Source organism: Plecotus auritus (assembly GCF_963455305.1).
Source record: "Plecotus auritus genome assembly, chromosome: 9".
Taxonomy (NCBI): Eukaryota; Metazoa; Chordata; class Mammalia; order Chiroptera; family Vespertilionidae; genus Plecotus; species Plecotus auritus.
This window is the reverse complement of record NC_137783.1, coordinates 96,244,232-96,268,054: the sequence shown is the minus strand read 5'-3', so window position 1 is coordinate 96,268,054 and position 23,823 is coordinate 96,244,232. Positions and strand designations below refer to the sequence as shown.

The 23,823-nt window shown below is 39.4% G+C and overlaps 2 pseudogenes across 2 annotated transcripts; one reads left to right on the top strand and one right to left on the bottom strand.

Annotated features, from left to right (window-relative positions):
• Positions 1 to 5,571: 5,571 nt before the first annotated feature.
• On the top strand, positions 5,572 to 6,760 carry LOC308233604 (upstream-binding factor 1-like protein 1; annotated as a pseudogene). The gene has a single exon. The product of its transcript is annotated as an upstream-binding factor 1-like protein 1 (transcript).
• Positions 6,761 to 16,490: 9,730 nt separating this feature from the next.
• Positions 16,491 to 17,613, bottom strand: LOC308258131 (speckle-type POZ protein-like; annotated as a pseudogene). Its single transcript has one exon. The product of its transcript is annotated as a speckle-type POZ protein-like (transcript).
• Between the last annotated feature and the right edge of the window lie 6,210 nt (positions 17,614 to 23,823).

Sequence of the window (23,823 nt, the reverse complement as noted above, 5' to 3'; positions counted from 1 at the left end):
TCCACTGAGCCAAACCGGTTTTGGCTTGGCTTATGTTTTAAGATGTCAGAGGAGGGTGGGTGGGTGGGAGGAGATTAAATAACTTGTTTGCATATTTGCATAACCCATGGACATGGACAATAGGATATTGAGAGTCTGAGGAGGGTAGTGGAGACATGCTAGAAGGTGTCAATGGTGGGAAAAGGAGACATATGTAATACTTTCAACAATAAAGAATTATTTTTAAAATGATATTTATAATAAAGTAATAAATAAATTAAATAAGGAAGTGACATGGCTAATCAGGTTGCACAGATGGCTGGGTAGGTTTACAATGTATAGAAAGCAACATATGGGCCCCTGACTGGTTTGGCTGAGTGGACAGAGTGTTGACCTGGGCATTGAAGGGTCCCCCTTGTATTCTGGCCAAGGGCACATGTCAAGGTTTCAAGCTTGGTCTCCAGCAGGGGGCATGCAGGAGACAGGAGACAGGCAATCAATAATTCTCTCCCATCATTGATATTGATGTAGGAAGGAAGAAGGAAGAAAGGAAGGACGGAAGGAAGGAAGGAAGGAAGGAAGGAAGGAAGGAAGGAAGGAAGGAAGGAAGGAAGGAAGGAAGACAACACTTGGGGGCATACACCCTAACAGAATATAAATGTGTTTTGCAGTAATATGCTTGAAACTTTCAAATATGCAATACAGTATTATTAACTATAGTCAGCCTATTATAGATGCTATAGAAAATTATTTTTAAAATATACTTTTATTTACTTCAGGGAGGAATGGAGAGGGAGAGGGAGAGGAAGAGGGAGAGAGAAACATCAGTGATGTGAGAGTCATTGATTGGCTGCCTCCTGCAAGGCCCGCAATGGGAATCCAGCTCACAACCTCATCATGGGCCTGACCAGTAATTGAACCCTGACCTCTTGCTTCATAGCTCAATGTTCAACCATTGAGCCACACTGGCCAGGCAAAATAAATCTCACTTTCTAAAAATTATTGAAAATAAATGATAAATCCATCAAAGCCACATACACTATTAAGAGGTGAAGTACCTGCCCTCTTACTCAATGTATAGGATTGTAAATGAATGTAAGGGTCACTGACCAGCAAATGATCCCAAAATCAATTCTGGGGAAATTATCTCAGACATTCCTCAACATGTTGCATGTCATCTATGGAAGCATATAGAGAAAGAAGTTTCATTTTTCAGTAAAAATCAAATAATTCTGTGAGAGGCTACACTACTGTAATGCTGTTACATGGTGCTGTCTCTTACAGGGACTTGTCCAACAATCACTTGCACTACTGTTTCCTGGATTTGTGATTATGTCACACATAATTTTAAAATTCTATAATCCTGCAATCTCATTACTACCTAAATAATAAGTATAGTAACTAGCCTGGCTGGTGTGACTCAGTGGTTGAGCTTTGACCCATGAACCAAGAGGTCAAGGTTTGATTGGTCAGGGCACATGCCTGGCATTAAGGTTTGATCCCTGGTAGAGGGCTTGTAAGAAGCAGCTGCTCAATGATTCTCTTTCATCATTAATGTGTCTATCTCTCTCTCTCTGTCTTCCTTTCTCTGAAATCAATAAGAAAACATATTTACAAAAATATATACAGTAAGTAAGCCATCATAGGATATCAAATAAGAAAGGAATCTTAGGTTCAGTCATCTGCTCTTTGTTTTCTTCTTCAGTTGTACACAGATTCCTCTTCCTTATTTGAGCTGTTATGATTTTTTTTATTCCTCTGCATGCATTCATCTTTTCTACTGACCTATAATCTCCAGATTCTTGGAGATTTGTCTTACCATAGAAAACTGGGTTTGGGGAAGGAGAATTGAGAAGTTACTCTGGTGCCTAGCAAAACTTAGTTTTGATGGTTTAATTATTATATTTATTGATTTATTATTTATTTTTATAAATTTATTTTTTATTGATTTCAGAGAGGAAGAAAAATGGTGAAAGAGATAGAAACATCTATAATGAGAGAGAATCATGGATGGGCTGTGTCCTACAAGCCCCTTACTGAGGACCGAGCCAGCATGTTAGGTCTGTTGCCTGACCAGGATTCCAACTGTGACCATGGGCAGCCTGCCCACAGAATTATTTGATTTTTGCTGAAAAATGAAACTTCTTCCTCTATATGCTTGTATAGACGACTTGCAACATGTTGAGGAATGTCTTAGATAATTTTTCCAGAATGAATTTTGGGATCATTGTTGGTCAATGACCCTTACCTTAATTTATAATCCTATTGAGTAAGAGGGCAGGTACTTCACCTCTTTCTAGGAAATGTGGGCTTTGATGGATTTAGCATTCATTTTTCAATGAATTTTAAAATATGAGTTTCATTTAGATTTTCATGTTTCAACTTTCCAGGAAAGTTAGATTATTTTCATTTCATATATTTATAAAAATCAGACCTAAATTTCCAAACATTTTATAATTTAGGGAAACAACTTACATGGTGGGGGAATCAGTAATTTGTTAAATTGTGATAGGTGCCAACAAAATACAGGTAACACGGCACCTCTGTTAAACATAATTTTCTACAGCATCTATAAGATGGTGACTATAGTTAATAATACTATATTTGAAAGTTTGATGCATCTTACTGAAAAATACATTTACATTCTGTTAGGATGAAAGAGGCCAAGTGTTGTTTTCTGTGTGTTGTAAACCAATCAGCCATCCTACTACTATCTGTAATCTATTCAGGTTCAGGCTGGTTACTTCCTTTTGAAGACATAATCCAATCTCAGCAAGTGGGTGTGGCCTTACCTGGGTGGAATCATATAAAAGGCACTTCTGTGCAGAGGTCACTTCACTTCTCCAGGGTAGACTGACTGAAGTTGGAGCTGCCAGTTGAGCACAGAGATTTTCTATTGACACTGATACCGACAGAACTTCCAGAGGTGGGATCATTCTTACACTGATGAGTATGGAATTTAGAGTAAATACCTTTTTTTTTTGGAATAAATATCTTTATGCCTCTTTCTCTTATTACAAATATTTTCAGTTTACCTATTGGAGTGCTTACATCTTCTCTAAGTAGACAAGTATATTTCCTAGTTGATTGAAATGACATCAATATCTATGATTAGAGCAATTGTAATATATGGATATTTATCGTAATAAATTACCTGATTGTTTTTTATTCTAGTACCATATTCCTACTTGATTTTATGTTCTTAAAAGAGATTTCTCTAGTTTTTGCACAATTATGAAAATCATAAACACTTAAAATATTCAACACGTTAGTGTCTTCATACTCCTTAACCTAAAAAGTAAATGTGTTCAGTTAGTTAGAAAACCCTTGTAAAGGTCCTATTTGCTATTTTTTGTTTTTTAAGGCTCATGTGGCCAGTTTCTGATTTTTTTTTCTTAACAGGCACATTTTTTATTTTTAAGTACATTTTTATTGATTTCAGAGAAGAAGAGAGAGGGAAAATGAGATAGAATGATCAATGATGAGAGAGAAACATTGGTTGGCTGCCTCTTGCATGCCCCCCACTGGGGATCAAGCCCACAATCCAGGCATGTGCCCTAACCTCCTGGTTCATAGGTCAATGCTCATCCACTGAGCCATGCTGGTTGGGCTGATTACTGTTTCAAAAGGAAAAGGGGAAATAATCCCAGTGGGGAAACAAACAAACAAACCAAAACAACCAGCAAGCAAAAACCAAACCAAATCTCTTAGACCCTTATGGTCCTGAACCTCATTTTTGTTGGCTTCCTGATCAGGACCAAGACAATTTAAACTGCCATCCCAGAGATGAGATGAGTTCTAGTCCAGAGAGAAAGACAGCAATTAGCATGAAGGGAAGGACCTATATTCAAACACAGTACCATTTGAAATAAAATCAGATGTAGGAGCAGGAATGGGAGTAGAATGTGGAAATATTTGTCAGGTGGATGTTGTTTAAAATCAATACCAGGAATGAATTGCAAAGGGAATAAATAGATTATTCCTGGAAATTCCAAAGGAAATGAATCTAATCAATGAACTGTGTTCCCCACTACAGAAACCTAATTAGGGTCGAGCTTCAGGGATCCCCATATCAATGTGTCTCAAAAGCCAGATTCTTTCTGTTTACAGGCATTTGAAGTTGTCTGGAAAACTCAGAAGGTTACAGCTGCCTTTGGGTACAAGAGCCCAGAGAACACAGAACTCCTGACCTGATTGGGTGGGTTTTCCTATGAGATCAATTATATAATCTTATGGTGAGCACACACTTATAAGTACATGAGTTCTCACTTCTTTCCTTAATATACATAAACAAATACATATATAGTAATTTAATTTGTCGGTAGGCTTAACATTCTCTTAAGAAAATGTAATTTGCCTAGGTAATAAAAATTATGTAATTACTCATAGTTTACTCTTTTTTTTTTTTTTTTTTTTTTTTTATTTTTTTTTTTTAATATATTTTATTGATTTGTTACAGAGAGGAAGGGAGAGGGATAGAGAGCTAGAAACATTGATGAGAGAGAAACATCGATCAGCTGCCTCCTGCACACCTCCCACTGGGGACGTGCCCGCAACCAAGGTACATGCCCTTGACCGGAATCGAACCCGGGACCCTTCAGTCCGCAGGCCGACGCTCTATCCACTGAGCCAAACCGGTTTCGGCCATAGTTTACTCTTGAGCTATAGAATTTTAATCTGTTATTGTTTAGACATTTACATAATTGTTTTTTATGTTATGTTTCTTGTGCATACAAATTGGGATACCTGGAGGGAAACTTTTATATTTCCAGTACTTTTATAGTTGGCATGAAACCTAAAGCTTAATTGGAAAAACTTGTTGTAGAACAGCAAAAGTGACAGATGCTTAAGGATAAAGAAAAGTTAACCAAATAAAATTGTAAATATTCCATAATTCTTATTCACTCCTTGGCAGTTGAAGGGAGAATCAATATTGTTCATTAGAAAGAATTCATTCCCCTGCACTCCAGATAATCTATAAATTCACCATTTACTCCAGGTTTAAGATTCACTCATACAAAAAGGCCACAGTGGAATGCAAGTCTCCTTAGTTGGTTTCATTTTATGTAAAGCCTGTACTTTCTGTCACAGACACCTGAGCTGCACTTAGAAGATGACCACACTCAAGGCAGTAGAGAACAACAGTCCTCTGCCTTTTCCACATTTCTCTTTTCATTTTAAAGTTTTTCTTCTTCCCAGGGCTTTTCTCTTACACTGAGTCTTGAGGAGCCAGTTGTTCTATTTAACAAAGGCCCTGGTGAGATCTGACAAAAGGCAGGCTAGAATGAAAGTTAACGTGACTATTTTGAAAAGTGCAAATGTAGCGTATGGAAGGTAAACAAAAATTTAGCTTCAGAGGTAGGCAGGCCATTTTTTACTTATTTTGTTAAGGCAATTTAATTGTATGAGGGACATTTTCCAAGTGAGTTGTGATTTTCTTATTCATTCTTCTATTTCTCCTCAGAAATACAGAACACATACTGCAAAACTTCCAAAATAGCTCAGCTGCTAAGACTTAAGCTTGAAGACTTTGGAGTTTCTGCTGTGGTGTTTGCATAACTGGGACCTCATAAGTGGCCCAAAGTCCTTGAAATGGCATTGACTATTGGCCGAGACCAATGGCCTAAGGAAGACATTGTGATGTTACTGGACCTCCTAAAGAATAATCTGCCATCCAATGACAACCATACATTTAAAACAACCCAGTCACATATGGACTGGGGAAAAGTAGCTTTTAAAGGTTATTCTCGAGAAATGTGCAAACTCAAGTGGTTAGAGATTTCTAGTAAGATAACAAAGTATAGGACTTTGACAGAATTAGTCCTGGAAGCTAAGGAACATGTTAAAAATTCTAACAAAAGCAAAAAACTCCAGAAAAATTTAGACATGCCCAAGCAGCCCCTGACTCCTTATCTTCGCTTCTTCAAATGCTCCCCAAACTCAAGAACCAGCAACTGACCAAGGTCATGTCTGAGAAATACAAGGAGCTCCCAGAGGAGAGGAAGCTGAAATGTATTGAAGATTTTCAGAAGGAGAAACAGGAGTTTCAGGAGAAACTGGCTCAGTTCAGGAAAGACCACCCTGATCTAGTGCAGAACTCCAAGACCGTTGTCCCCCAAAGGAGCCCAAGCAGAGCCCACAGAAGTTTCGGGGAAATGGGAAAGAAGTGAAGTTTTCCCCAGAAAATGATTTTTCAGAGGAGATAAAATTCTGTGGAGAGCCTGAGAAGCCCCCCATTAATGAATTCCAGAAGTTCCACCAGGATTTGAGGTCCAGTAGGGAGCTGCAAGGCCTGCCCCTGAGGGAGCGCATGGTGGAGATCAGTAGACGCTGGCAGCGTGTCCCAAGGAGCCAGAGGGAGCACTATAAGCAGCAGGCTGAGGAGCTGCAGAAACAGTACAAGGTGGACCTGGAGCACTGGCTCAAGAGTCTGTCTCCTGAAGAGTATGCTGCCTACAGAGAGAGAGCCTCTGGGAAGCGTAAGATCATGAACATGTGTGGAGGCCCGGACCCCAAGATCATTAGGACAGATATGCAGTCTCCATCTGCAAAGACTCTGCAAGAAGGGGTTTCACAGGAGCAGGGACCGTAGGCTCTCAGGATGGCATCTTCAGAGACATATGGGGACCATTCTCATGCCTCACAGGGATCTGAAGTGAAGAAGGAGCATGAGGAAAGGGCAGAAAGCAGGAGCCCCTCAGACTCCAGCAGCAGTGATGAAGATGACAGCAGCTCCAGCTCATCTTCCTCGGGGGACACCTATGAATCAGACTCCAAATGAGTCTGTTCATTCCTAGATGGTGGGACAGAGAACTTCCCAACAGAAATCTTTGGTATCTTTGTAAATTGAAGGGCTCTTCTCCCTGTCTCTTTTTATTGCTTTGCTTCTCACTTCCTTTCCCCTCTCCTGCTCAATTCAGAGTAGCACAGGTTGGGAAGCAGGGAATTGGGACAGTACTCTCAATATCAGGTCCACACACCTGGGTTCCTGCTCAGAGAAAAAATATGTCTGAGCCTTTATTGGGTCCCACTACACCATCAGTACCACTCCCTCTAGGAGCCCCAAGCAATGAATGATCTTGACACAAACAGTAAGGTGATTGGGCAGCTGGGAGGAGCACACTGCACTAGACTTTGAATTTCTGAAGGAAGAAGTTTCGCTTTATTCATTTTCTGTCTGCCAGAGGTCATCTGGGGCCACCATGAGCCTGTGACTCCTACATTCTCTGAAAGAGCTGTAGCTCTGAACTCTTACAGTCATCTGGTGTGAAAAAGGAGTTGGCCATTCTTAATGTCAGAGTGGGCAACATCACGTAGCAGGCAAGATTTATACATGGATATTTTACGCTGACATTTCTATGAGACTTTCTTACTAATTTCAAATAAAATTATGTTTCCTAAAGTTAGCTTTTTCATTTGAACAAGGGCCTGCATGGAATAAATGTTTTATAATTTGGGACATTGCTTCTCCAAGTAGTGTCTGTATTTGTTCTTGGCAAAATCTAAATTCCTTCCTGTTGCTCCAGGTTCAAGTGAATCTCCTATTTAGCTTTCAGGGTTGATGGACGTATGAGTGGATGTACGAATGAAGAGATAGATGATAGATAGATAGATAGATAGATAGATAGATAGATAGATAGATAGATAGATAGAAATACAAAGATACCTGGATAGCTCTGGCTGCTGTCCTCAGTGGTTAGAGCATTGTCCTGCACTCCAAAATGTCTTGAGTTCAATTCCTGATCATGAGAACCTCCCTGGGTAGCAGATTTGATCCCTGCCCCAGGATTGGGTGTGTTTGGGAGTCACCGAACTGATTTGTCTCTCACATAGGTTTCTCTCTCTCTAAAAATCAATGGAAAAAAATATCCTCCTGTGAGGATTAACAAAAAAAAATAAGGTACATGGATTGATACATAAATAGATACATAGAAAGATATAGATGTGTACATATACACTATTCTGTTCCACTGGTCTGCTTGTGAATTATTGTTGCAGTACCACGTTACTTTGATTATTTGGTTTACTGATATGTTTGAAAATCTATTTAATGTGAGATTAAATTAGATTCTTTCCCCCTGTATATTCTTGGCTATTTTCATATTGTGTTCTCATGAATATAAGCATGATAAAAGTAATCATATCATTTTTATATGCAAACCATTAAGGTTTGAGCATTTAGATAACTAGATATCTTAGTGACTTATTATTAAGTGTTTTTCTAGATAAAGTACATTTTACAAAATAAAGGCACCATTAACATATTTTATACCTCTAATTCTTTCTCTTTCTAAAAGTGTTAGTTAGAATATTCAGAACAATGTTAATAGCAGGCATATGTGCTTATCTTGTTTCTGGCTTTCAAACTCATGTTTAAAAGATTTGCAACTATTGAAATTATGCTGATTAATATTACATTTTTTTTTAAATCTGACACATTTTTTTTAATATATTTTATTGATTTTTTACAGAGAGGAAGGGAGAGGGATAGAGAGTTAGAAACATCGATGAGAGAGAAACATCGATCAGCTGCCTCTTGCACACCCCCTACTGGGGATGTGCCCGCAACCAAGGTACATGCCCTTGACCGGAATCGAACCTGGGACCCTTGAGTCCACAGGCCGACGCTCTATCCACTGAGCCAAACCGGTTTTGGCTTAATATTACATTTAAAGTAAACTATATAACCTAGTCATAAAATGCCTATGTGTTTATATTATTGTTTTCACTGCATAATGTGTATTATTATTTAACACATCACTTCTATCATTGATCAATAATATTTTCCTTACATATATTTGCATCAGGAATTGTATGACCTAATATTAAACACTCATCATATTCCAGAAATAAACCCACTTTTTTATTCCATATTGAAAAGGTGACTAGAGGTTGGTAGATTTTCCAGCCATTCCTATCTTGGGAATGTGACATTTACACAAAGCTTCTGGGTATATTCACTCAATTCACTAACTCTTTTTCATAAACTAGGTTTGAATTGTTTTCCTCACAGTAGTGAAACCTGCCTGGGGGCAGGAGGCTGAGAGAAATAAGAAACATATTCTACAATGGTAAGATATGTACACATATAATACCTTAATAAAAAAAAGTAAAAAAAAAAAAGAAAGAAAGAAACATCTTCTATACTAATAAAATGGTGATACGCTAATTAGACTGGGAGACCTTCTGGAAGACCTTCTGGATGTCCTTCTGGACAAAGCCATGGTGGCAGGGCCGAGGCAGAGGCGGTAAGGGGCGATCAGGCCAGGAGGGGAGGGCAGTTGGGGGTGAGCAGGCCAGCGGGGAGGGGGCAGTTGAGGTGAGCAGGCTGGCAGGGGGAGGCAGTTGAGGGCAAGCAGTCTGGCAGGGGGACAGTTGGGGGCTAGCAGGCTGAGTGGGGGCAGTTGGAAGAAAGCAGCCCAGCGGGGGGGGGTGCAGTTTGGGGTGAACAGGCTGGCAGGCAGAGTGGTTAGGGGCAATCAGGCAGGTAGGCAGGTGAGCAGTTAGGAGCCAGCAGTCCCAGATTGTGAGAGGGATGTCTGACTGCCTGTTTAGGCCTGATCCCTGTGGACCTAAACTGCAGTAGCACATCCCCCGAGGGGTCCCAGATTGGAGAGGGTGCAGGCCGAGCTGAGGGACACCCCTCACCATCATGCACGAATTTCATGCACTGGGCCACTAGTCATTACAATAAAGCTGAAGGATTTCTCCTTCTCTCTTTCCTAGAAAATAAAAAGAAAATGAATTTATGGGAGATGATACAGGGAGGGAAATCTCTCAGAACAGTTCCAGATACCTAGCCTGGGCTCCTTAGCACCTAGTCTCTTTCACTTTGCATAAAATTGGAGAGAAAGTGAATGTCAATTATCACGGAATGATCTGAGTGCCATGATGTGCATAGTGTCTGACAGTCCAGAGGAAGGTGGCTATTCCTGTGCCTGTGATGCTTGAACTGAGTCTCAAGGAGCTAGCAAGTTCAGGAGGGAAAATGAGGTTGCAGAGTGATTTGGCTCATGCACTTACCCACTTACTGATTGGCTCTCATTCATCAGACATTCCTTTTCTTCAAGGACCATGAACTCCTGGTTTCCTGACGGGCATCTCAGTCTGCTCCACTGCTTTCCCTGTTGGGATCTGCATATTCTCATTTTAGTCTACATACTTTTCTGGCATGACCTCATTTTACATCTATATCTCCACAGAAATTCAGTTCACAACGTAAAGATCTCATGGGCATCTGCAGTACAATTTTCCTCTGAAACAGCATTCTCTAAGTGTCAGAACCAGAAATCATCCCAAATCCAAACCTGCTCCTTCCTTGAGCATCCTCTCCACATTGATCCCACCCTTCACCACTTGCCCCAAAGCTTTTCATTGTACGTTCAGTGATGTTCCCTCCTCATCTCCACAAGCACAGTGAAGGCGACCCACCCTCTCCACACATGAGCAGAAATGGAAATGTGAGTCTCAGGAGGGGTTTCATAGGGGCTGCCGAGCTCTAAGAGAATTTTCCTAAGTTATCCTTAAATTTTCTTCAGGCTTTGCTTGTTGCTAAACACAGAATTGGTTAATATATAGTGAAGGAAAAAGTGTAATTCTACAGTCAATGATTATAAATTTGTAGATAATTAAAAGACAGAAGGGAAATATTTTTAATTAAACTTATTTTGGAGCAGTTGTAGGTTAATAACGAATTGAATGGCAAGTACAGAGTTTTCCTATGTACCTCCTCTCCCCACACATGCATAACCTGCCCTATTGTCAACATCTTCCACCAGCATGGCATGTATGTGTGTTACCACCGATGAACCCACATTGACATAACATTATCACCCAAAGTCCATATTTTCACTATTGGTGTAGAAAAATATTTTTTTCAATTTAACTTAGATTTTTATTCCAACTCACCACATTGATCCCTTCACTTATTTTTTTCCTTTTGATGCAATTTATTGGGGTGACACTAGTTAATAAAATTATACAGCTTTCAGGTGCACAATTCCACAACACATCATCTGTATACTGTATTGTATGTTCACTCTCATGTAGGAAAAATTTTTATAGGAAAATATTTTTAATTTAGCACGTCAAGACTTTGAAATTGTATCTTATCTATATACATAGTGCAGACCCTAATTTTTTTGTTTCCTCTTATTAAAATAAATATTAAAGTCAATTTAGAGATTTTTATTGAAAGAACAGAAGTAATGCAGATGACATCTGGCATTCAAAGAAAGACTAATACTCTTATTGTCTGTAGATTTCTTTCTTTTCAGTTTCAGTGGGATGCTAAGTGTAAACACATGCATTTATTCTCAAAGTTCCTGGAGACCTTTCAATTTCTTATGAATGACATGGTATGCTTATTTGGAAAATTCTTTAGCAGATTGTGTCACTTGTCTTCCCTCTTGACATTAAATTTGCAAAATTAGGTTTAAGACATGTTTCTTTCTACTTCAAATCACCAGACCCCAGAAGTCATTTTTGCCACTAGGTGGTGGTACAGCTTATAACCTAGATAGTGCGATTCATAGAGTCAATTAGGGCTTTGCTTGTGAATTGAAAGCATGCATTTTCTAATTCATTCAGCACCTCCTGTTTTAGAAGCCATGTCTCATTGCATGAGATACAGAGATGAATGATATAGTTTCTGACTTCATAACACTCACAGTCTAGCAGCCAAGACTACCAATGTAATCAGTAAGAGGAAGCATTGTTTGGTCACAAAAAGCACAAGCACTGGAACTGGACAAATAGACATTAAAATTCTGAAGTTGCTATTATAAGAATACATTGGTTCACATAATGACCTCTTTATCATCTCTTTCCCCATTTACTAGTATACATTCATAGACTGCTAATAAAATTACAGTGAGGTCTGATAACAGTAGAGAGTAGCTTCATGTTTATACAATGCTTGGCTCACAGTAGATTTATAGAAAATGTTAGGTTGATTCTATTGGGGCTGCTATAGCAAAATATCATAGACTGGGTAGCCTATAAACAACAGAAATTTAGCTTTCACTCTTCTATAGGCTGGAAGTCTCATTTCCTATCCCTGTGTCATATGTGAAAATTAATATCCTGTTAATTTTAAAATGTTTTTAACCAAGATTTGATTATAATTGAATGTAAAGGTTATTTTTTGTAATTAGTTCACTGTTATTTTGGACAAATTTTACAAAATGTTGGAAAAATCACTGTAGTAATTTCACCACTAATAAATATTACATGTCTACAACTATAGTCTACATACGTAAATCCAAGTGGCACCACTCTTAAACAATGTTCCAGGAATGATGAGCACGTGATCACACCGCATCTCACGCATTAATGGGTTCTGTTGACACTGGCCTGATTTCTACAGCAGTTTCAAAGTGGCTGGCCCATTTTCCACATGCGCGTAGCATCCCCCCATCCATGAGTATTTGTTTTCCCCTGGTGACTGGTGAATACATGTGTTTGAGATCTATTCAGTATAAATTTAAAATTACAGTGTCTCTCTCACATCAATATTTTTCTGTTTCTGTCTCTTCACCCCATTTTCCCCCCTTCCACTCTCTAATAAACAGAGAAGATATTAATAATCTTCTTTTAAAAAATATCAGGAAAAAAAATACCAGAGACAAAGGAACTGGGATCAATTGGCCCAAAATCTCAACAGCAATCCTGAAGGCTGGAAAACAATGAAGCGATGAATTCAAATTTGTGAGGGTACAGAATTTTCAACCAAAAGCTGACACCCAGCCAAACTGTGGAAGAATTGTGTGTGGCATAGATAACGTTTTCAGACATGCATGGTCTTTGGCTTTCATACACCTTTTTCAAAAAGTTCCTGAAGGAACAAGTAGAGCATATACAAGAGAGAGAAGGAAACAAAATCCGGAGAACAGAAGATGCAATAGAGGAGATAAATGAAAGTACCCTCAGATTTCTCTGTGAAGGGAAATATCACAGGCAGGAGCTGTGCCCCAGGCAGAGAGAACCAGAGAACCCAGAGGAGCCAGAGAACAGGCCCCTCGGGGGATAATGAGCTCTGCCACATCACCTGATGTGTTTGAATAGATGAAGAGTGTGTGGTAAATTGCTTATGGGTACCTGGAGGAAAACAGTAAAAGTGTTCTAATCCACAAGTATAGTGCAGCTATAAACTGAGAAAATGGGATGAGGGTTAAGTGTTTGGAGGCTGAGAGAAGAAGCCATGTGAGAAAACTGAATGCCTATCTTCCCTAGTCAGAGGTAAAAGGGTAATACATAAAACTGATCAGGTGAAAGCACGTTAGTCTGCTGAACAGAATCAAAGGTGGGTCAAGCATGTAATTGGGATAGGGGACCCACGTTTTTCTTTCATTTTTGCATGGCACACATTTCAAATTTTATTGTACTTTTTACATGACCATTGAATGCTGCTGGGCTCTGTGACCAGAGCTTTGGATTGCGGGACCAGGGAGGGCGAAGCTGTGATGAAAGCCCAAGGAAACCAGGGAATGATGACCTAGCTGCAAAACCTTCAGGACTGAACCCCATCCTTGGTTGCTGTCAGCCATTGGTTCTTGACTGTCCATGGGTCACAGGCAGGAGGCCTGGCTGGTGGCTGCAGCTCACATCCACAATCCAGAGCGATCACTGGATCCTACAAGCCTAGTGGCACAATTTCAGGTCTTTAAACCACTTCTCCACACCATGTCCTGCATGCTTCCCTCAAACAGGTGCCCCCCCACGGTTTTTCAGGATCAATTGTTCCAGTAATATGTGACATTTTATGAAGTATATACCTATGGTACTTTCACAAAAGCAAAAGCTATAAAATTTTCATTATCATGACCAGCATCAACAATAAAAAAACTAAGACTTGGATTATGCCATTGGTTATTCTAACTTTCATGTTTACTGATTGGAGATATAATCAAATACAAATTCAAATATTTGCAGGTCTTGATATGAGACTGATTTTGAATGATGATGGGTTTAGAGCAGTGGTGGGCAAACTGCAGCTCGTGAGCCACGTGCGGCTGTTTGGCTCCTTGAGTTTTTAGCAAAGGCCAGCTTAGGAGTACCCTAATTAAGTTAATAACAATGTACCTACTTATATAGTTTAAGTTTAAAAAATTTGGCTATCAAAAGAAATTTCAATCGTTGTACTGTTTATATTTGGCTCTGCTGACTAATGAGTTTGCCGACCACTGGTTTAGAGGAATCAAAGACAATTCCTACATTTCAAGTTTAAATAACTGGGTGAAAGAAATACCGCAAGGTGAAATGGGAAATATATTTAAGAGAGTACATGGACGTTCAAGTGACAAGGTTCAGGACACCAGATGCAGGAACTGTCCCCAGTAGAAGCACCATCTGAACTATGCCTTCTCCTTTAAATTCCTCTCCTTCTCTAGTGCTTTAGTCACAATTCTTGATTCAGAATGATTTATCTAAAACATATTCTATATGTTCCTGAAGTACTTATGACAGACTTATACAATTTTTAGTACACTGCATTTTGCCTAAAGCAATTCTGAGTCTTTGGAAAAACACAAAGTCACTACCAAATCGCAACTTGCTGATCCTGGTAGGGATAGAATTCAGGAGGGGAAACCAGAACAACCCACACCATCCTTTCACAGTTTCTGCACAGAAGCGGGACCTAGAACAATAGGGCTCTAGATAGGGGTTGCCACTTGAACCTTGCCTGGTTCTCACTCCAGGGCCCAAAAATGCCTTCATAACCTGGGAACGTGGCCTGGGTAGTATCTGGGAGCTCTCTGGGTTACTGCCTCCCCGACAGCAGCCAGGGGAGCTCTGGACCTCTGTCTCCTGGACAGCGCTGTTCTCTCAGCTTTGCACCCTGAGTTGGCTGTGTTAGTAAGCCAAGTTCGTGATCATCTTGGACACATCCTTTTGGTAAGAAGGCCGCCCAAATATCAAGATCTCAACTTCACCTTCAGAGTCCCCCTGACTGACAGGAAGCAGCTTCTGCAACACACACTCAACGTGTGGAATATGCTCTGGCCAAACTTCACTTCCAGTAGCCACTCCTCCAGGTGAAGTGCTTTCGGACTCTTCAGGGACTCAGAGTGGATCCAGGAGGAGCCCTTGGTGATGTGTCTGAGCACCTGGAATGGTGTCCCTTCCCCCTGCTCCAGTTGCAGGAGCATCTGAACTGCCTGGTGGTGGCCATGCTGCAGAGGCCCTAGCAGAGAGAGGTGGCATAGATGTAAGCCAGCAGGTCGCAGTTGGGCCTGGCTGCAGCCTGGTTTTTATTCTGTATTCGTGTGTGTGTGTGTGTGTGTGTGTGTGTGTGTGTGTGTGTGTGTGTATAATGTTATCAACTTGAAAAATACAGAAAGCCCAGAATCTGGTACAAACCCCAAAACTCTATGATATTTGGGTTCTATTCTTTCCATTTTCTCTATCTATCTTCATTCTTTTATCCACCTCCATATCTTTATTTCCCCTTCCTTTACATATTTTACTCTCATAGCATGTTTTCTGTGTAGCTGTTTGGATGCATAATTTAATTATAATTTCACTGACCAACATTAATTATATCATGTGATAAGCTTTGAATAGTGTAGAGTTGTGTTGAAAAGCAAATTACAATCTGTTGCTTATATGTTAGGCAACACAAGAAAAGAAATGAGTATCATTGAAAATGAGCATATTTTTGAAATTAAAGCATATCTTCATATTTAATCAGGGAAATAAATGTTTTTCACAGAGTGAGGCAGAAGTTGGTCTTTCAAGATGTGACTTTATTATGAGGTCACAGCAGCAAGAGCAGTTTTGGTTGTCACATCTAATAAAGTGCAGAGATGACCACATCTGCAGAATAAGCAAATCCCTAAAGACAGACATTTGAACACTTTTCTAAATTTACATGTTTATGGTCCAATATAAGACTCATCTCACCCTGGCCATAGTCTCAGTGTTTAGAGCTTTGGCTCAGACATGAAGGGTCAGGGGTTTGATTCCACTCACGGGTGCATATCTGAGTTGCAGTTTCCATCCCTTGCAATGCATCTGTCTGGGCATTGCATGTTTTTCTCTTTCTCTCAGTCTCTGTCTCTCTTTCCCTTCCTCCTTTGCACTCCCTCTAAAATCAGTGGAAGAAAATATCCTTAGCCCAGCCAGTGTTGCTCAGTTGATGAGTGTCAATCTATGAACCAGGAGGTCAAGGATCCATTGGTGGTCAGGGCACATGCCTCCGTTGTGAACTTGATTTCCAGTAGGGTGCATGTAGGAATCAGCTTATCAATGATTCACTCTCATCACTTATGTTCCCCTCTCTCTCTCTCTCTCTCTCCCTCTTCCTTCCTCTCTGAAATCAATAAAGATACATTTAAAAATATGATTTATTTAAGGAAAATAATAAAACTAAAAATCTGGGGCCGAGATGCAGTCTTCCCCCAACAGCAGACAAAAAACTCCATAGATTGAATTGTCTACCTGGTGCTCAATGGCAGCAACTATGGCTTCTGCTTCTGGAAAATCAAGGGAGTCTTACAACAAGTAGGATCTCAGGACTGCTTCAGGCGCTTGCGTGGGGGTCCCAGACAGGGGCCCTGTGCTGAAGCCAGAGAGCGGTACATCTCAGCCACCAAATGGGGATGGGACGTCACCAGTGCCTGCCACCCCGAGGTCTCCAGGACAGCCTCAGCATGAGAGTTGATAAAATCCACTGCCTGAGTTTTCAATTGATCTGCGCTGTGGAGGTCAGCCAAGGTGAGCATTTCTGCAGCATTCTCCTCAGACAGGTGACTGCTGAGGGCTTCCTCACACATGACCTTCAGACGCTCCAGGGCATACTTGTCAACAGCTGCCAGCAAACCATCAGCCATTGTGTCCAGGTTTGGAGCCTTCCCATGTAAATGAAGCACATCATTTCCTTAAACACTCCAGGCTCCACGTCAATGATTTCCACCCGATTCTTTTTGCTCTCCTCCATTGCATGTCCAAACATGGCCCTAAACACTAGAGAACGAGCTGCTAAGATAGCTTTGTGAGCCTGGAATTCCTGGCCAGCCACACAAAAACAACAGTCTGTGAACCAGGAATTCTCCCAAAGTCCTCCTAGCTCATCGGCCAGCTGGCACTTGGGAACCTTCACCATCTTCATGGCATTGTGGCCAGAAATGGCAACAGAATCTTGCACCACACTCACCTCACAGAAGAGGATCAGCTTGTCATCAGGGAGAAACCTACAGTCTTCATCCAAGAGAACATCTTTATGGATGAATTTCTTGAATCCCCAGTCTTTGCCTTGTACTAACCTATATGCAAGGCGACTCTCCAAAGACTTGGTTTCTTCTCCCTTGTCATTCAGGATGGAGAATTTGAATTTTGCCAAAAATATACTCTTTGGAGAACTGACTAGAAACAGATAAAGTGAAAGATAATCTTTGCTTTCTTCATCTAGCCCTTTGGGTATACTCTCAAACACCATTTCAGTTGATCATTGGCTTCTAATGAAAAGGTTGAACTTTGAATGACTTCACCCATTTCCTGCCAGCAAAAGCTAAAGTCACTGATGGTCCACATGTGGGAGAATTTTACTACCTGGATCTGTGTGTGGCACCAGCTCTCAGCTACAGGGCCACTCGACATTTCTGCCAGAGGTGGAGGACTTAGAACCCTTGACATTGCAAGTTTGAAGGTTAAACAAGATTTCTAAAGTCAGAGGAAAAGATTTCTGTTCTCTTTTCAGCCATGTTAAGTCAGTAGTGGGAAGATGAAGTTGTCTTATCTAACAAGAAACCTCTCAGAGCTGCACCTACAGCTGCTGGTAACTGTCCTTCTGCATTTGCTGCATACTCTCTACAACATCCAGGCATTGTTTAAAATAATAACTGTCTGAAAGATGCATCTAAAACATAAATGCTTCTTGGCTGGTGTTGCTCAGTGGTTGAGTGTCCATTTATGAAGCAGGAGGTCTCAGTTTCATTCCAGGTCAGGGCATATGGCCACATTGCAGGCTTGATCCCCACTGTGGGTCTTGCAGGAGGCAGCAATTCAGTGATTCTCTCTCTTCATTGATGTTTCTATGTCTCTCTTCCTCTCCCTTCCTCTCTGAAATAAAAATAAAAATAAAAAAAAACATAAATGCTATCATAGCAGACAGATGCCCAACAATATCTAAGATTCATTTAATAATGTTTATTGAGTTTCTTCTGAGTGCCAGGCATTTCTTAAAGTGATCCTCTAATCCACTGGTGGGGAAGTCCTGCCTGAGGTCCATATAAGGCCCCCAAAATCATTTGGTCTGGCCCTCCCAAGGCATTAGGGGTAATTTAAATGTTTGACCACATGTAGCAGGCTAATTGTTAATAATTTCAGTTCATTTTGTATGGCCTTCAAATAATGTTAAAAATATCCAAATGTCCCTTGGCAGAAAAATGGTTCCTCACCCCTGTAATCTAATGTATTTACACTACAGTGTAATCCCTGGAGTAGACCCACAGGGAACACTCCCTAAAAATCCAATTATTTTTCCTTTCCACCACTTAAAATAAATCATGAATTATCCAATACTTGGGGACTCTCATCAAATTTACAAAAATTTTGTCAATGTCATGTGTAAAAATAATTCTTGTGAACACAATTGCTTTCTCCCCATTTGTAATTAGAGTTAGCATCTTTTCCAGTTTCTTTGTTCTTTAATTTTCTTTACAATAAATAAAATTGTTTATGTTTCTATTGCATAATCTATTACTTTTATTAACAGTAAGTATAGATTTTTTATTGCACTCTAAAAACAAATTACTTTCTGACTAAAATTACAGATATTACACACTTATAGTACATACTAAAAACATTATTCTTGGCCAAAAGGCAGAGTTAGTCTCCTTCCAGCCTCTGGTCATAGCATGCCCATCCATCAGTTAGTACATAATCTTGTTTTATGTGTGTTTCTATTTAAAGACATCTTAGTTAATATATATTGTTTACTTATTAACATTGAATTCATGGCCAACAGCGCTAGAGCTCATTCCTTAAGTAAACTTATCTGACAGAAACATTATCTCCATAAGGCATATCCCAGTGCTTTGGCACTAAGTTTGGGGCTGTTTTTAACAGTGTTGTCACCAACAAACAGCACCCAAATGCCAAAAACCTAGCATAATAGACCATGGAAAAGACACTTACTTGCTGTTTGAGCTTCTCCTTATTCAAACTCTGCTTGGAATACTCAACTTGTAGGACTCAAATTTCTCCTTCTCAGTGCAAGTCCAAGAATGGCTAGGAAAACACCATGAATATTAGTTTTAGGATTACAAATAAATTCAGTGAATAAGCAAATTTGCAAATACAGAATCTGTAAGTAAGGGGAAGGACTGACTGTATTTTTCTGGTATTCCATATCTTCATGACTTTATATGAAAATAAAAAAAAGAAAATAAATTTGGGGAGGGGATATCATAATAAGTTATTTTAAGTAAGATGGTTTTATTAACTTTCAGAGAGAGAGGAAGACAAAGGTGAGAAAGAGAAACATTGACGTCCTCCTGCACAGTGGATACAGTCTTGGGCTGTGGACCAAAGGGTGTCAGGTTCAATACTGGTCAAGGGCACTTAACCTGGTTGCTGACTCTGCACTGGCCTGGACTTTGGTGGGGACATGTGCAGGAGGAAACCAATGGATGTGTTCCACTCTCATAGATATTTCTCTCTGTCTTTACCTCTCTATTTCACTCTCCCTTTTTTAAAATTAAAAAACACCAAAACGTATTTTATTGATTTTTACAGAGAGGAAGGGAGAGGGATATAGAGTTAGAAACATCGATGAGAGAGAAACATCAATCAGCTGCCTCCTGCACACCACCTACTGGGGATGTGCCCAAAACCAAGGTACATGCCCTTGAATGGAATCAAACCTGGGACTCTTCAGTCTGCAGGCAGATGCTCTATCCAATGAGCCAAACCACTTAGGGCCACTCTCCCTTAAAATCAATGGAAAAATATCCTCGGGTGAGGAATAAATAAATAAATACATACATACATACAAAATTAAAGCCCTGGCCAGAGTGGACCAATTGGGTAGAGCATCATCACCTACACCAAATGGTGGTGGATTAGATTCCTGGTCAGGGTACAAGCCCTGGTTTCAGGTTTCACACCCATTCAAGGTGCATGCTGGAGGCACTGGATTCCCATTACTTTACACATTAATACCTCAATCTCTCTCTCCCTATCTCTCCTTAATTCTCCCTGTAAATAATTAAAAAAAATAAGAATAAGAACAATGGGATGGCCTCTCTACACTAGGAAATCCTGAGATGCAGTTCATGGAAGCATGACTGGTTCATCTTTATGTCTGATAATCTCCCATTGTGTCCAATGCCACTTCTTGGGAAGCCTTACAGTTGTTAGGATCTATTTCAAAGTTTTCATATATAGCCTGGAACTGAAGGTGTTAAAGGAAGAGCAAAGAGGACGTTTATGAGTGGTTTTTTTTCTCATTAATTGACACATTTATATTTTAGGTTAATGTGTATGACGATTCTTACATGCATACATTATGTGAAACATTTTAGGTGGTTTATGATTTCCATAATTAGAGAAATCTCTTTTATGACCTAAAAACAACCTAGTGGCAATATGGTACTAAAATAAAAAATAATGAAATAACTTATTATACCAAATCAATATGTTACAAGTGCTTCAATTCCAGATATTTGAAATATTGATGTCATTTCAATTAACTAAGAAATCTACTTCTCTACTTAGAGAAGATCCCAGCAATTGGAGAGGTAAATTGAAAATATTTGTAATAAGATAAAGTAGGCATTTTTGAGATATTTACTCAAAAAGATAAAAACATATTTATTCTAAATTCCATACTCACCAGAGTCTACTATGAGGGCTCCCACCTCTGTAAGCTCTGTTGATATCAGGGTCTGTAGGGATTCTCTTCACTCAACTGGCAGCTCCAACTTCAGTCAGTTTACCTTGGAGAAGTGAAGTGAGCTTTGAACAGATGGGCCTTTTATATGACTCCCCTTAGACCACACCCACTTGCTGCAATTGGCTGAAATCTATAAAAGGATGTAACCACCTTGAATGGATTATAAAGATTGTAGTCTGATAGCTAATTAGGATTACCACACTTAGAAAACAACACGTGGGGGCTGACACCTTAACAGAATGTAAATGTGTCTTGCTATAAGATAAGTGAAACTTTCCAATATGCAATACAGTAATAACTATAGACCCTATCTTACAGATGCTGTAGAAAATTAATTTTAACAGAGTTGCCATGCTACCTGTATTTTGTTGAAACTCATCACAAGTTAACAAGTTATTGATGCCCCCACCATATGAATTATTTCCATATTATCAAATATTTGGGAATTTAAGTCCTATTTTTAAAAATCTATGAAAATAAGTAACATTGCTAGAAGTTTAAAAAGTGAAAATCTAAGTAACTCCACTTTTAAAAATTATGGAAAAACAAATGTAAAAGCCATCAAAGACCACATATCCTAGAAATAGGTGAAGCTGCTGCCCTCTAACTCAGTGTATAGGATTGTAAGCCAACAGAAGGGTCATTGACCAGCAAGATCCCCAAATTAATTAATTCTCAGAAAATTATCTCGAACATTTTTCAACATGTTACAAGTCACCATGTAAGCATATCGCAGCAGACATTTCATTTCCCAGCAAAATTCAATTAATTCTGTGGGCAGTGTGCCCTCCTGTCATGCTGTTACCTAGTGCTGTCCCTTAAAGGAGCTTGTCCAGCACTCACTTGCACTATTATTTCCTAGATTTCTGATTCTGTCACACAGCATTTTAACATTCTATAAGCCAGGCTCTGCAATCTCATTCCTACTTCAAATAATAAATATAGCAACTAGCCTGGCTGGTGAGGTTGAATGATTGAGTCTCCACCCATGAACCAGATGGACTTGGTTTGAATCTTGGACAGGTCACATGCCAGAGTTTCAGGCTAGATTCCCTTAGGGGGCTGGTAGGAGGCAGCCAATCAATCATTATCTGTCCACATTGATGTTATTCTCTGTTTCCATCTGCCCTTCTTCTCTCTAAAATCAATAAAAAACATATTTGTCAAAATAAATAAATATAGTAGCTAAGTTATTATAACCAAGTTTTCCTAGGTACCATAGTAACTTCTAAATTCCCCTCCACCAAACCCAATCTTCAAAGGTAAGGCAAAACCCCTAGAATATGTAGATTATAGGATAGTGGAAAAGATAAATGCATGCACAGAGAAATAAAAAAATTGTTAGAGCTAAAATAAGGAAGAGGGATCTGCTGTGTACAATTAAGAAGAAAAGGAAGAGCAGATGACTGCACCTGAGAATCCTTTCCCCTCATCTTTCCCCAGAAAAAGGCCTGGGGAAAACAATGACTAAAGAGGATTAAAGAGGCTGGAATCCCTGCCTTACAAGGAGTTTACAATGAGCTGGGCAATAAGCAGGAAATAGCTACTTCTCTGCCATGTGCAAGTTCTAAAACATTGGACTGACCCTTATGATGTTGCTCATCCATTTAGCTTTGGCCCCGGAAACAAGAGGTCATAGGTTCATTCCCTGTCAGGACACATGCCTGGGTTGTGGGCTCCATTCCTAGTGGGCAGTGTGCAAGTGACACAAAACCAATGATTCCCTCTCATCATTCATGTTTCTATCTCCCCCTCCCTTCTTCTCTGAAATCAATAAAAATATATTAAAAGACAACAAAATGTCTGCTGTTACCACATATATTCAACACTATGATGGGTTCCTATTCAATGCAATTAGGTGAAAGAAAGAAATCTTCTAAGAGGAAAGAGGAAAGAAAGCTATCATAATTTATATTATTAGTGAAACATGATTGCATAATTAGAAATTTTCCTGAAATCTGTAATTATTGAAGTTAGAAATGAGATCAGTGAATTTCCTCTAAACAATAAAAAATATAAAAGGAAATTTAAAGTGCATCTTATATGATCAGAAACTGAAATTTCTGAAAATCTAATAAAAGTCATATAATTCTGTGTATATAATCTATTAAACACTATTGATAGAAAAGAAAGAACTATGATTCCTATAAATGGGAATATGCCATATTCATGGATTGAAAGACATAATATGGTAACTATGTCCATTCTCACCAAACAGACCAATACCATAAATACGATTCAAAGCTTAAAAAATGTGTGTGCATGTACATGTGTATGTAATTGAGAAATTGGTTTATAAATGTGTGTCTGACTAGGACTCTTAGAAGATGTTTTTGTCAATAAAGGAGAGACAGACCACACACTAAGAATGAATTAGTACTAGTATTGTAGGCATTATCACCTCAATTACTTTCATATCTACATAGCACACATACAACTGCTTCCATATTGTGGGGGAGAAATTTGTGTAAAAGAAGAAATAAACAGTCATAAGAACAGGGTATAAAAGTCTAAGAAGATATATCTCAGCTTTTCTTTCCTTGAAGCAGTGACCTTGAGTTTATGTAAGATATGCTAACCCAGGCAGCTGCAGTGGATTTAGAATCTCAGTAAATCACAATTTCATTCTTTACTCTTCACCTACTACCTAAAACTATTGATAGACTTAAAAGGCCTTTGGGAGGTGATTATCTTATGAGGCTGGAGCCCTTGGGAATAGGATTAGTGCCCTTGTGAAGGAGACTCCAGAAAGCTCCCTCACCTCTCCTAATCGGTAAAGAGTAAAGGAGAAGACAGCTGTATATAAAGCAGAAAATAGTCCTTGCCCAGAAACTGAATCAGCCAGCATCTTGACCTTGGCCTTTTCAGCCCCCAGAACTGTGAGAAATGCATTGATGTTGTTTATAAACCACCCAGTCTACAGTCTTTTTGTTTTGGAAGTACAAATA